Source organism: Phocoena sinus, chromosome 15 (assembly GCF_008692025.1).
Source record: "Phocoena sinus isolate mPhoSin1 chromosome 15, mPhoSin1.pri, whole genome shotgun sequence".
Classification (NCBI taxonomy): Eukaryota; Metazoa; Chordata; class Mammalia; order Artiodactyla; family Phocoenidae; genus Phocoena; species Phocoena sinus.
Window position 1 is genome coordinate 22,343,503 of NC_045777.1, and position 13,346 is coordinate 22,356,848.

At 45.8% G+C, this 13,346-nt stretch overlaps 1 long non-coding RNA gene across 1 annotated transcript; it reads left to right on the forward strand.

Moving 5' to 3' along the window:
* The first annotated feature begins 116 nt into the window (after positions 1–116).
* On the forward strand, positions 117–6,664 carry LOC116740623. Its single transcript, XR_004345919.1, has 3 exons — positions 117–254; positions 1,557–1,706; positions 5,690–6,664. It is a non-coding gene; the product is annotated as an uncharacterized LOC116740623 (long non-coding RNA).
* Positions 6,665–13,346: the final 6,682 nt, after the last annotated feature.

The following is a 13,346-nucleotide window of genomic DNA, read 5'->3' on the forward strand; positions in this document are numbered from 1 at the left end:
AAGTGACGTTCCTGAGCAACCAGCGGGCTCAGCTCAGACCGCCCTCGTTGCTATGGTTGGTGGATCCGGGCCGCTGGGCTTTGTCAGACCTTTTTCCCAACCCAGTGGGTTTGAGCTGGACGGAGAGGACTACGGAAGTGAGATCCAGACACCGTCGATTCTTCAAGCCCCTTTATCACAGCCCATTTCAGCAAATGTTTATGCACATTTATAGAAGCCTTTTTTTTTTTTTTGAAGTAGATCTACAATGTTGTGTAAGTTTCAGGTGTACGGCGGAGATTCTGTTATATACATATACATATATACATATATATATACTTTTTCAGATTCTTTTCCATTATAGGTTGTTATAAGATATTGAATATAGTTTCCTATGCTATACAGTAGGTCCTTGTTGTTTATTTATTTTATATATAGTAGTGTGTATCATTTAATCCCCAATTCCTAACTTATCCCTTCCCCTCTTCCCCTTTGGTAACCATAAGTTTGTTTTCTATATCTGTGTCTATTTCTGTTTTGTAAGTAAGGTCATTTGTATCACTTTTTTAAATTCAACAAAGAGGTGATATCATATGATATTTGTCTTTCTCTGACTTACTTCACTTAGTATGATAATCTGTAGGTCCATCCATGTTGCTGCAAATGGCATTATTTTGTTCTTTTTTATGGCAGAGTAGATGGTATATATGTACCACATCTTCTTTATCCATTCATCTGTCAGTGGACATTTAGGCTGCTTTCATGTCTTGGTATTGTAAACAGTGCTGTTGTGAACATTGGAGTGCATGTGCCTTTTTGAATTAGAGTTTTCATCTTTTCTGGACATATGCCCAGGAGTGAGATTGTTGGGTCATATGGTAACTGTGGTTTTTTAAGGAACCTCCATACTGTTCTCCGTAGTGGCTGTATCAATTTACATTCCCACCAACAGTGCAGGAGGGTTCCCTTTTCTCCACACCCTCTCCAGCATTTATTATTTGTACACTTTTTGATGATGGCCATTCTGACCAGTGTGAGGTGATGCCTCATTGTAGTTTTGATTTACATTGTATAGAAGACTTAATTCTATGCCAGGCCCTGAGCTAAGAGCCTACAATGAAATGCAGAGAGGAGACAAACAAGCACAGTTTTGTAATTCAGACAGAAGCAAATTATTAAAATTCATTCAAAACATTCACCGAGTACCTACTCTATGGCTTGTGCTGGTTGTTGAACCAGACAGATGGAGTCTCTGCCTTTGTGGAGCTTAAGTTTGAACATATTATCATATAATGTGATAAGTGTTGGGATGGCAGTACAGAGTTCCTGACTGAGTATTGGTGGGGCAAGTAATGGGGAGAAAGGAGAGCTAATAGGACTTGGTAATCAGCCTTCACTATGAACCTGAGTGATTCTTGGCTCCTGGTATCCATGCCTTTGTATAGCCCCTTCCCACATTGAATGGGGCTGACAGATATAGTCAATAGGATGTTGTGGAAATCATGGAGTATGGGTTCCAAGATGAAGACATAAAAAACATTGTTCCTCCTCATTGCTCTCTCTTGATCATTCATCAGGGATCCATGTTGTGAGGACACTCAAGCAGCCCTGGGGAGAGGCTTGCATGAATAATAACCAAGCCTCTTGCCAACAACCACCTCCAACTTGCCAGCCATGTGTGTGAGCCATCTTGGGAGTGGATCCTCCAGCCTCAGTCAAACCTTCAGGTAACTGCAGCCCTGGCCAAAATCTTGAATATAATCTCATGAGAGACCTTGAGCCAGAAACAGTCAACAAAATCACTCTTGAATTCCTGACCCATAGAAGTTGTGAAATAATAAATATTACTATTTTAAGCTCCTAAGTTTCAAGGTAATTTTTTTTCAGCATAGATAACTAGTACAGAGAAGATCAAGGAGGAGGGGTTGGATGCTAAAGATTAAAAAAAGAATGAGACCTAGGGCTTCCCTGGTGGCGCAGTGGTTGAGAGTCCGCCTGCTGATGCAGGGGACACGGGTTTGTGCCCCGGTCCGGGAAGATCCCACATGCCGCGGAGCGGCTGGGCCTGTGAGCCATGGCCGCTGAGCCTGCGCGTCCAGAGCCTGTGCTCCGCAACGGGAGAGGCCACAACAGTGAGAGGCCCGCGTACCGCAAAAAAAACAAAAAAAAAAAGAATGAGTCCTAATCTTAGCCTCAAGGAGCTCACTCTCTCCTGGAGGACACAGACAGAAATAATTATAATTCACTCAACATCCACTAATCCCATACTATGTGAGATGATATGGAGGATCCAAAGATGTATTATTTATTCATTCATTCAACGAATATTTATGGAGTTTCTGTTCTGGATCATACACTATGGAATCAGGAAGGCAATAGTGAGTAATTGGGTCCCTACCCTCACTGTGTTTACAGACCAGGGGTTATCTGACACCCTCATTAATCAATCACAAAGAAATATATATTTATGAACCATGAGGTTTGTAAGGAGGAAATAAGAGGAAACCATGAGAGAATAAATAACATGGGAGTTACAATCAAGAAAAGGTGATCGGGGAAGGCCTCTCTGTGGAGGTAACATTTAAACTTAGAAACAAAGAATGAATAGGAATTTGCCAGGCACAAAAGGAATAAGCATGGTGGGAGGTGGAAAGGCTGTTGGAAAGGCTTGGCGCATAAGACAATGGGGAGAAGCTGAGGCCTGAGAGGTACAGATATTTAGGCAACTTCCCTGTCAGTCCAGTGGTTAGGACTCGGTGCTTTCACTGCTGTAGGCCCGGGCCCAGGTTCCATCCCTGGTTGGGGAACTGAGATCCCACAAGCTGCGCTCGCCACAGTCAAAAAAAAAGAAAGGAAGGAGGGAAGGAGGGAGGAAAGAGTGAGAGAGAGGAAGGAAGCAAGGGAGGGAGGGAGGAAGGAAGGAAGGAAGGGAAGGAAGAAAAATAGAGACAGAGAAAGAAAGAAAGGAAGCAAGAAAAGAAGGGAGGCAGGGAGAGAGAGAAAGAAAGAAAGGAAGAATGAAAGAAAGGAAAAAAGAAAAGGAAGGAAGGAAAGAAAGGAAAAAAGAAAGGAAGAGAGAGAGAAAGAAAGGAAGCAAGGAAGGAAGAAAGGAGGGGAGGGAGAGAGAGAGAAAGAAAGAAGGAAGGAAAGATACAGATATTTAGGACAAGACTTGGTATTTGTCTTGGAGGGGCTCACTGTGGGGTGTGAATGAGGAGGGTCATAGGAGACAGAGATGTCTTATATGTTGAATTGTGTCCCCGCAAAAAGATTTGTTAGAGAACTAACCCCAGTACCTCAGAATGTGATCATGTATGGAGACAGGGTCTTTGGAGAGGTAGTCAAATTAAAATGAGGTTATTAGGATGGGCCCTAATCCAATATGACTGGTGTCTTCATTAAACAGGGAAATTTGGACACGATGCACACGTAAGGGAGAATGCCATGTAAGAATGAAAGCAGAGATCAGGGTGATGCTTTTACAAGCCAGCGAACGCCAAAAATTGCAGCAAACCACTGGAAGCTACGGGAGAGGCATGGAACAGATTCCTGCCCGCAGTCCTCAGCCTTGATTTCCAATTCCTAGCCTCCAGAACTGTGGGAAAATAATTATCTGTTATCTAAGCCACCCAGTTTGTGGTACTGCGTTATGGCAGCCATAGCAAACTAATACAGATGTACAGGTGCTTTGAAACCTGTTACTATCTGTATCCAAATGTGAAAAATCCCCAGCATGGCTGCTGCAAGCACAGCTACTTTCTTACTCTCTGGAAGCTTCTGGAGGGATCCAGCTGAGTCTTATTCATCTCCGTGCCCTGCATGGCTTCATTAGCACCACAGCATGGTGGAGCGCTCTGTGGCGTGCTTGTTTCCATCCATAATATCTATGCGAGGCACACTGCTTGCACGATGAAAGAGAAAAAGTTGAAAAAGGCATGGTGTCTGCTCTGAGAAAATTTTCTAAACTAGATGAACACGACAGGGTGAACCAGTTTAAAATGATTAATTATAGCTGCCATCTATTGACTATTCATCAGGTGCGCAGCACTTTACATATATCAATATTCTCCCCCCAGCAAACCTGTAAGGCAGGTATTATTCCCATCTACAGATGAAGAAACCTAGGGCCGGAGAAGTTAAGCAACTTCCCCAAGTCCCCACAGAGACTGCACGCATAACCACCGTACTACCCAACTAAGCTGTTCAAGCCAGATGAGCACTCCAGGCATGAGTGCTCTAGGATGAAGGGAAGCGTTAGCAGAGAATGAGGTATCTGGGAAGGCTTCATGAGGGAGGTGGCTCGATGTGGGTCCCAGATGATGGGCTGGATTTGGATATGGGCAAAGGAAAGTAGCGGCGCAAGACTTGCTTTTTCACCTCCTAGCCTTTGCCTTTGTTGGTGTCTTTGTCTGGAATGCTGTCTTCTCCCAGCTCTTTACAAGACAGGCTCATTCTCATACCTCAGGGCTCTGCCCAAATACTACTTTTCAGAAAGGGCTTCTGTGATCGTCCTTTCTAGCTAATTGTTTTTTCTAGAAATGGCTCCAGCAGTATTGCCCATCCCACAGGGGCTCTTCTGCCCTATGACTGCTTGGACCCATAGCGTACAGTGGAAGAGATGTTGTGTCCGTTTCAGGCATGGCACTCAACTGGCCTGGAAGTCAGTCACCATGTAAGAAGTGCGACCAGCCTGAGACCACTGAGCTGGGAGGAGCCCAAGCCACGTGGGGAGGAAGGGAATCAGAGGAGCATCAGATACCAGACCAGGGAGTGAAGAAGCCATCTTGGAGAGGTGGAAAGATGGACAGGTGTGTGGTAAAGCAAAGAGGGTAGAATGTTAACTGTAGAATCTAGGTGGTAGGTATAGCATGTGCTGTATAATTCTTTCAACTTTTTTTGTATGTTTGAAATTTTTCACTACAAGGTTGTGGGCTAAAAAGAAACCATCTTGGAAGTGGACTCCACAGCCTCAGCTGATACCACATGGAACAGAGATGAACCTCCCAGCCCAGTCTTTCCCAAATACCTGACCCACAAGATCATGATCTAAATAAATGGGTATTTTAAGCCACTAAGTTTTGGGGTATAGATTACAGAAATTCTCTTTCTAAGTAGACCTTCCTTACTTTTTATCACAGCTTCCTGCCTGTTTCTTTTATAACATTATCACAATCTGTAATTGTCTTATTTGCCTATTTATCATCAGTTTCTCCCCCTCTAGAATGTAAACTCTATTTCCTTTGTTCACTCCTGCCTCTCAGCACCTAGCACACTGCCTGGCACATGTAAGCTCAAATGAATGTTTGTTGAGTGACTAACTGGGACCAGGAGATGGAGCCTTTCTGAAGAGTACTAGAAGACAACATGGAATTCACAGAATAGGGGAAAAGCTGGTATTTGTCACGTCGGCTGCCCAAAATCTGAACCCCCATTTGTGGGAATCCCAAGAGGTAGGAAGAGGCAGATGGATGGGATGCACACACCCTCTCCTCAGTCCCTGCTGAAGCAAAGATGCTGAACTTAACCACGACCCATCAGAAGCCCCCACCCCAGCGAGCAATGCCAGCTGCAAGGGTCAGCCAGAGACTGTGGTGAGATTCGAGTCCAGGACCTTGTTCAGAGCAGGGATCTTGGCCACACCTGGCCTTGGGTGGGGTTCTTGCCTGAGCCCAGTTCTGCAGTGTTCCATCAACTCCTTCTCTGCCCTTAGGTTCAGCTCCAGGGAGAAACCAGGAATGCTGAGCATGGTACATCCTGATGAATCCAGAATGCAGGACCAAAACGAGGGGCCGCTTTCCTCCAAATGGTGAGGACATCTTCTACATGCCAGAAAGGCCAGCAATACATTCATTTCAGAACCAGCAGAGCCCAAACAACAGTGGAGGCTCACCGCATTCTGGACTCTTTTTCTGGGCCTCCAGGAGCCTTCTAGCAGATAACCAACTTTGATAGTTCAAGGCCTGTCCTCTTGCTTTCTACAAGGTGTGAACTAAGGGCTGGATTCCACACTTGGGTGTCTATAAACCCATGGTACCCAGGTCCTATTCCTGTGCTGTAGGATCTTCCAGGAGCAGGTCTGCTACAAAGGAGGTGCAGTTCACATTTCAATGCTGGGCTCATTAGAGAGGTCATTAAACAGAATTTCCATCAGAAGGTAGATCACACGTCAACACCACAGAGGGTTTGCCCTTCCCAGGAAAATCCAAATGCTATAACTTGTTCTTGAGACCCAAGGTTTCCCACAGTTTTGAAATCTGAAAAGCTTTATCCAGCAGACATCCATTAAGTGCCAACTGTATGTCAGGGAAACACTGGAGACAAGATCTTGGGCTCTGGTGAGAGAGACAGACATAGACACTAACACAGTAGGATATTTTGAGTTCTACAAAGGAAGTGTGTGCAGAATGACGTAAGAACCCGGGAGAAGCATCAGACTCTGCCTTTGGCAATCATGGAGGGCTTCCCAGAGTAGGTGACATTCAATCTATAGGAGGAGATTACAACTGAAGCAAAGGTCCAAGCCGGAGCTCATACTTCCAAATCCCCCTGAGGAGTCCAGAGTCCAGAACTTCATCTCCCTGCTTCAGCCATGGAAGCAGCAAAAGCTTCACACGCAACCAGCATCTGGATGGTACTAATTACCTCCACGTTTATGAAGTGCCTCATTAAACTTGACTCAAACCAACAGCATAGTTGGCTCCCTGGGTTAAATCCACACTAAATATTCAGTTACACACAGCACAAGCGAATCATATTTGGTGGGGTTCAGTTCACTTGTCCTGTGAAGGTGGTTTTCCAGCTGAATAATGATGCTGCCTTTTAATTGTGTGCTGTCTTCCTCCTGGGGGACTTTAGGTGGGACCATCTTCCCAGAGGGAGCCAGAAACTGGGTGTCGTCATCTCCATTTTATAGTTGCATGGACTCAGTAAAGAGATCTGGCCCCAGCCGCATAAACTGGAATCTTACTCCTCCCTCGGAGCCCAGCTCAAATTACCTCATCTTAAAAGATCTTTTGGTTCCCCCATCAGAATTTCCCTGCCATACATGACCCTGGAAGAAGCTGAGAGAAATGGCTGAGCGCTCACTGTGTACAGAACTCTGTGATGGAGAGTTGACAGCATTCACTCACTTGATCTAACAACACTGAGGGTGTGTTCCCATTTCACAGCTGAGGAAACTCAGGCACAGAGAAGCTGAGTAATGGGTCTTGGATTACACAACTAATTAGTCAGGATTCAAACCCAGGCCTCTAAGCCCATTGTCTTAACCACACACAGTCCTGGCACATTCATTCATTCATTCAACAAGTATTAATTGAGCACCTATGGTACACCCAGTGCTTGCCAGGAGTATAGTACTTGCTAGGGATGCAGTAGGGAAGGAAACATGATCTTTGCCCTAACAAAGATTATCATCTAGCAGGGAAGACAGATGTGAAACACTTCCACAATCATTTAATTACATACCAGGCATCAGTCAATGTTAGCAGAATTTAACTGAACTAGCTAAGACATTAGCAGGGCAAGAAAAGAAATCAGGTCTCTGGATGGCTCTTTCTTGTCTGCAATGCAGGAGTCAGTCAACTCTTCCTTTCTTCTTAGATTCTGTAGCTAAGCAATGCCTACAGAGGCCCACAATTGCATTGGGAGTTTCCAGAAACCACTTCCCTCTCTGAATCACAGCTTTCCCAGCTGTAAAATGGGGATGAAAATAGCAAAAGACTGGAAGTAACCCAAATATCCATCAACAGGGGACCACTTAAAGAAGTGGTGGTACATCTACACCCTGGAATATGCAGCTATTAAAAAGCATGAGGCAACTCTAAATGCTGGAGAAGGATCGCTAAGACCTAGACCCCAGGGAGTCGGGTGACTTACTTTTTTTTGTCTTTTTTTTTTTGGTGGCGCCACATGTGGGTTCTTAGTTCCCTGACCAGGGATCGAACCCGTGGCCCCTGCATTGGAAGCATGGAGTCTTAACCACTGGAACACCAGCGAAGTCCAACTTACTCTTAATGTGTGCCATTTTGTACCTTTAGAATTTTGCACTCTGTGCATGTACCTTATCAAAACATAAATTCAAGGACATTTTAATACAACATTTTGATGGGGATAAAAAAGCAGTCAAATAGCCAAACTCACATGGGCCCATTGGTGGTATTATTGTTAGTTTCAAAGGAGAGGTTAGATTTGGCAGCCCTTGGAAAATCTAAAACAATTAGAGCACAGGTTGTTCCTAATGAGATGAGGGAGGAATAAGGGCCAAACGGAGAAGAAAGGAGGAGGAAATGAGGAGAAAAACGAAGAGGCCAGGCAGAGGCCAACAGAGAAAAAAATCCACAATTACTTTAGTGCCGCCGAGACCCCAAGGCAGCTGTGCTACCTGCTTCTTTCTAGCCAGCTGCCAGGTTGCCATGGTAATGTAATAGCCAGTGGTAAGCTTATTTATGATTCTGAAAACATTAAAAAAAAAAAAACCCACCAGCAAGCTGCAGATATGCAGCAGTGAGCAGAGAAGGTACCTGCATGAGAGGAGGCGTCAAGGTGACCTTCCTGGAGCTTGAGGTCCCCCCTTGAAAACTGGTGGGGTCAGCCTAGAGCAGTGGGCTGTAAACCTGAGCGTGTAGCCAAATCATCTGGAAGGCCGGTTAAAATGCTCCACCCATCCCCGGAGATTCAGATTCAATAGGTCTGGGCTGGGGCATTTCGAACAAGTTCCCAGGAGGTATGGAAACCGACGTTTGGGGACCACCACCCTAATGATCTCTAAAGGCCTCTCCAACTCAAGATTCCATGAGCTGTGGGCTCCAGCTCCCGCTCACCCTGAAATGGATACTGCTTAAGTATTTAGGGGTAAAGCACATCCAGCCCCTCTATCAGCTCCTCTATTACCTAAGTAGTTACAACATCCTGACAGAGGACCCACGTGGGTTGTAAGGTAGCCCAAAGCACCTGGTGGGCCAAGGGCTTAGAGGGCAGTTTCCGAAGCCGAAGCCAGCACCTCATACGAGCAATTGCTTGGGAAGATGGGCCAGCGCTCCAGCTGTCTTTGCCAGAACTCTCTCATGGGGCCAGTTAACTGGGTGTGATGGCCAACAGGTGCCACTGGGCCAGAGGAAAGGCGTCTGTCAGTCAAGACTGTGGCTGAGCAAGGGCCAGAGCTGGTGGGAGAGGATTTGAAAATGACAGAAGCCAAATCTTCAGGCACTATAATTTACCGCAGTGGGATTCTGATTCCCCACAGAAATGGAGGCAAGTAGACAAATCCAAACACCCAACCCCATCCAACGCACACAGCATCCCAAGTGAGAAAGTTCACGGCTGGGGCAGGATGCAATACTTGTGACAAGTCCCTTCAAATTCAGGATTTCTTGTACATTCAACAAATATTTTTAGAGCACCAGTGTTGTGCCAGACACTCTGCTGGGCGCTGCACACATGGGCGGTGGGCAAGAGTGGCCCCTGCCCTCATGGAGCCTACATTTAAGTAAAAGGAAACAGACGGTTCAGAGAATCAGATGGTTTAATGGTGCTGTGGTTACATAAGTGAATGATTTTGTACTTAGGAAATAATGCTTAAGTATAATATAAGGGTAAAGGGGCAAGATGTCTGCAACTTATTCTCAAGAAGCTCAGAAAAAAATAACAATCAATATATTATCTATACATGTATGATTATATTTAACACACACACACACAGAAAATGATACAGCAAATGTGACAAGATGTTAATTGTTGAATCTGGGCCAAAAAGTATACGGGAGGGAGTTCTTTGTATCATTCTTATTTTTCTGAAAGCTTGAAATTATTTCAAAACTAGAAATTTAAAAAAGGATCACATTCTGAAATTGCAACTTGTCCTTTCTCTTAGCATTACAGATTTTTCCAAAAGAACTTTTTTGTGTCAAATATTGATGTGTGGAAGTGAAGGAGCTGGTCTGCTGAACCAGGAGTAGTTTGAGATACTGAACTGTCATTTTTGCACCTTTGAATACTTTGCAGGCTGGCTTTGTATAAACGTATCCTCTGTTTTCCTATATGTTGTAAATATTTAGACCATAATTTCATTATAAGTAAGTGAATAAATATTCAAAAAATTTTAAAGGCTCACATAAATACATGACAAATTATAAACAGTGAAGAGTGCTTTTTTTTTTTTTAAGTATGTAGTGGTGTAAGGACCTAAAGACAGAGTGGTTTGTCTTAGATAGGGAGGTCAAGGAGGGCTTCCTGGAGGTGGCAGGTTTGAACTGAGGTCTAAGTGAAAGTTGACCAGAGGAGGAGAGTTGCCTTCCAGGCAGAGGACACGGCTCCGGCAGAAGGTCTTCATGGGAGAGAGCAGAGCACACTGGAGGAACCAAAGGAAAGAAATCAGGGCAGCTGGAGCTGAGCGCTACACATCCTCTCCTTCCCAGCAGAATGGCAAGGAGCTGGGTCGGGGGCAGGGTTTCTGGAAAGGGCTGCTATTCGGGCCCAGGATGAGGTCTGTTTCGTTTCTCCCCTACCCTTTCCGGCTCACGTTCTCATGTATCTTCCTTTGGCTCCCCTCCGACCCCAGGTCTTAAGATTCTGCTTGAATGCAGCTCCCCAGGCCAAGGTCCAGAATCCCAGCGACATATGGCAATGTGAGCTGACAGCTTCTCACTGGCCCCTTCCCTTTAGCTCCATCTCAGCCCCAAATCCCTGGTTGCCATCCATCAACCCCTTTACCTGCCATAAAAAAACCCACTGGACTGTCATTTAAACTTATTTCTACAATTTGCTTCCTGGGTCTCAGGCAACCAGCTCCATCTGTGGATGGCTCTGTGCAGTTTCTATCTGGTTTCCATCCACCGCTGGTTTCCTGAGAGCTCATATGGAGCTGCCTTTTGGATTTCCTCCAGGGGCTCAGACAAGTGCAACCCCAGGTGATTCTGGAGCATGAACCTGTATGATAAAAGCGTGGTGTCTCCATGGCATCCTTCATCTAGGTTAGCCACGCATTTTGCAGACATGAGGTAACATGGAACCAAACCCTGTTAACACTTTCTAAACTCCAGGGGATGAGTGCCATTTCATTAGTTGTTCATTGAATCACGGAATTAAGAACTTAAAAGGCAATTTTGAGATCCTGGGGTCTAACGCTCTCATGATGCACATCAGCTCAGAGAGGTGAAGTAACTTGGCCAAGGTTACAGAGCAAGTTTGTAGAGGAGCTGGGCCTATAAACCAGGTTTCCCGAAGCTCAGTGGAAAGACAGAGTCCAGTTAATGCACCAGGTAATAAACAATATACATGACCTCCCAGGAAGCTAACGTTCTTACAGCAGCAGCAAGGCAGTCCTTATCTAAGAAGTGAGCGGTCTGGAGAGGCTTGGTGGGAAACCGGCCCAATGAATCTGTCTCTTTACGTTTAACAGCTACTTGTTGTGTTATTTTTATCCGTTTGGTTTAACTTTAGACCCGGTTCCTATTTCACATTTAAGACCACAGGCCCTTGGGTGAGGAAAAGGAAGTCAGGAAGAAGATTCTTTTTGTTTGTATTCTGCAAACCTTTCCAGACTTTTTTTTTTTTTTTCCTTTATAACATTTCCTTTCCAGGGCCCCCAAAGCTTCTCAAATCTCCTGCATTTCCAATCCCCTGTTCAGCCCTTACTGTAATTATTTTGGGAAAATTTAAATTCCTTATCGTGGCTTTGTGACAATACTGGCTCAGGATAAGCACATTCTGAGGTCTTGTCAAATTGCCCTCAGTATGTTCACTTAATAGGAATTACCCTTAGATTTTTCTTTAAGTGTGATAATGGTATTGTGACGCTGTTAAAGAAAGAGCTCTTATCTTGTTGAGATACAGACTGAAATATTTATGGATTACGTGATATGAAGTCTGGGATTTGCTTCAAAATACTCTTGTGGGGAGAGGTCAAGAAAAACACACTCCCTTAATACACTGTTCTCCACTGCCTTTCTCTCGCAAGTTGGTTTTTTGCTGCATCTGCCCCTCCCCCAATCTATGAATCTGTTTATCTCATATCTGGAGATGGGATTTGCCTCCTGGGGTCACAGCAGAGAAGAGAATATATAGGTGCTGGAGCCAAAGAGGCTTACATTCAAATCCCAGCCCCACCCTGATGAGCACAGGGACCAAGGACAAGGCATTTAAGTGTCTGTCTTAGTTCTAGTTTTTCCATCTGCACAGTGGAGATAATACATTGACAACAAAGAGCCTACTTTTCTAATTTGTTCTTTTCCTCCACTTTTTCCAATTCTGCCTCCACCTGCCCTGAAAATGTGTCTTCTCTCCAGGAACCCCCCTTGGCGCTTAGTGGTTCCTCCCACCACCCCCACTGCCTCCTCTGTGCTGGCTCCCCGCACCCCCAGCCCAGATGGAGCTCCAGACTGGATCCAAGAGCCTGTTACCCACTTCCTCCTGGAGGCGCCTTGAGTCCGGAAAAACTCAACATTTGTAAATTGGAACTCATTGCTCTTCCTCCCAATCTGCCCCCCAAAGCATCCGATCAGCCCTCAAGGCCCCCAGCCCCTCCCCCTCCTCCCCCTCCCTCATCCCATCTACCTCAGGCCCGTGGTCCCATCTTCCAGAGAGCCCTCTCAAATCTACCTCAGGTGCCCCACCCACCTCCTCGGTGGGCCTTGGCTCAGGCCCACAGACCTGGCCAGCTCTAAAAGCTTCCTACCCGGGCTCCTTCCCAGGGGCCTCTCTGCTTTCAGTCCCCCATCCAGGCTGCTGGCAAGACGCTCCTTCCAAAACCATCACTCTTGGGCTTGAAGGCCTCCCATGGGCTCTCTCCGCTGAGAAGAGAAAAGGCCCAAATTCCTTAGCAAGGTATTTGACACCCTGCACAGCTTGGCCTCCACTTATGGTTCCAGAATCGTCCTCTGCATTCCCTGCAGAGGAAGCACTAGGCCTGGGTTTCTCAGACTGCCATCTCTCACCTCTGCACCATAAGCATCTGGGGCCTTGGTGGAAAATGCAGAACCCTGGGCCCTACCCCAGACAACTGCATCGGGGGTTCTAGGCCCGAAGCACACAAAAGCTGAGCCTCCTCACTGTAGCCACAGCAAACTGCTTGCCTGGATCATGCCTCCAGGCCTCTGTTCATGCTGTATCAATGCTTCCCATCTCTCCAAGGCCTAGCCTAAATGTCGTCTCCTCTGCAAAGCCTCTCCTGTTCCCCAGCAGAGTGAATTCCCCACCCACTCTGCTCCTATAACACCAGGCACACACCTCTATTGTAGACCGTGTGTATCACACTGTATGTAATTATGTGTCTGCTGCCTGCCTGCCTTCCCAGCTAGAATGAAATCTCCACCAAAGCAAGTCCCCAGAATGCCTGGAGCCCCCGACACAGTGAATGGCACCCAGCAAGC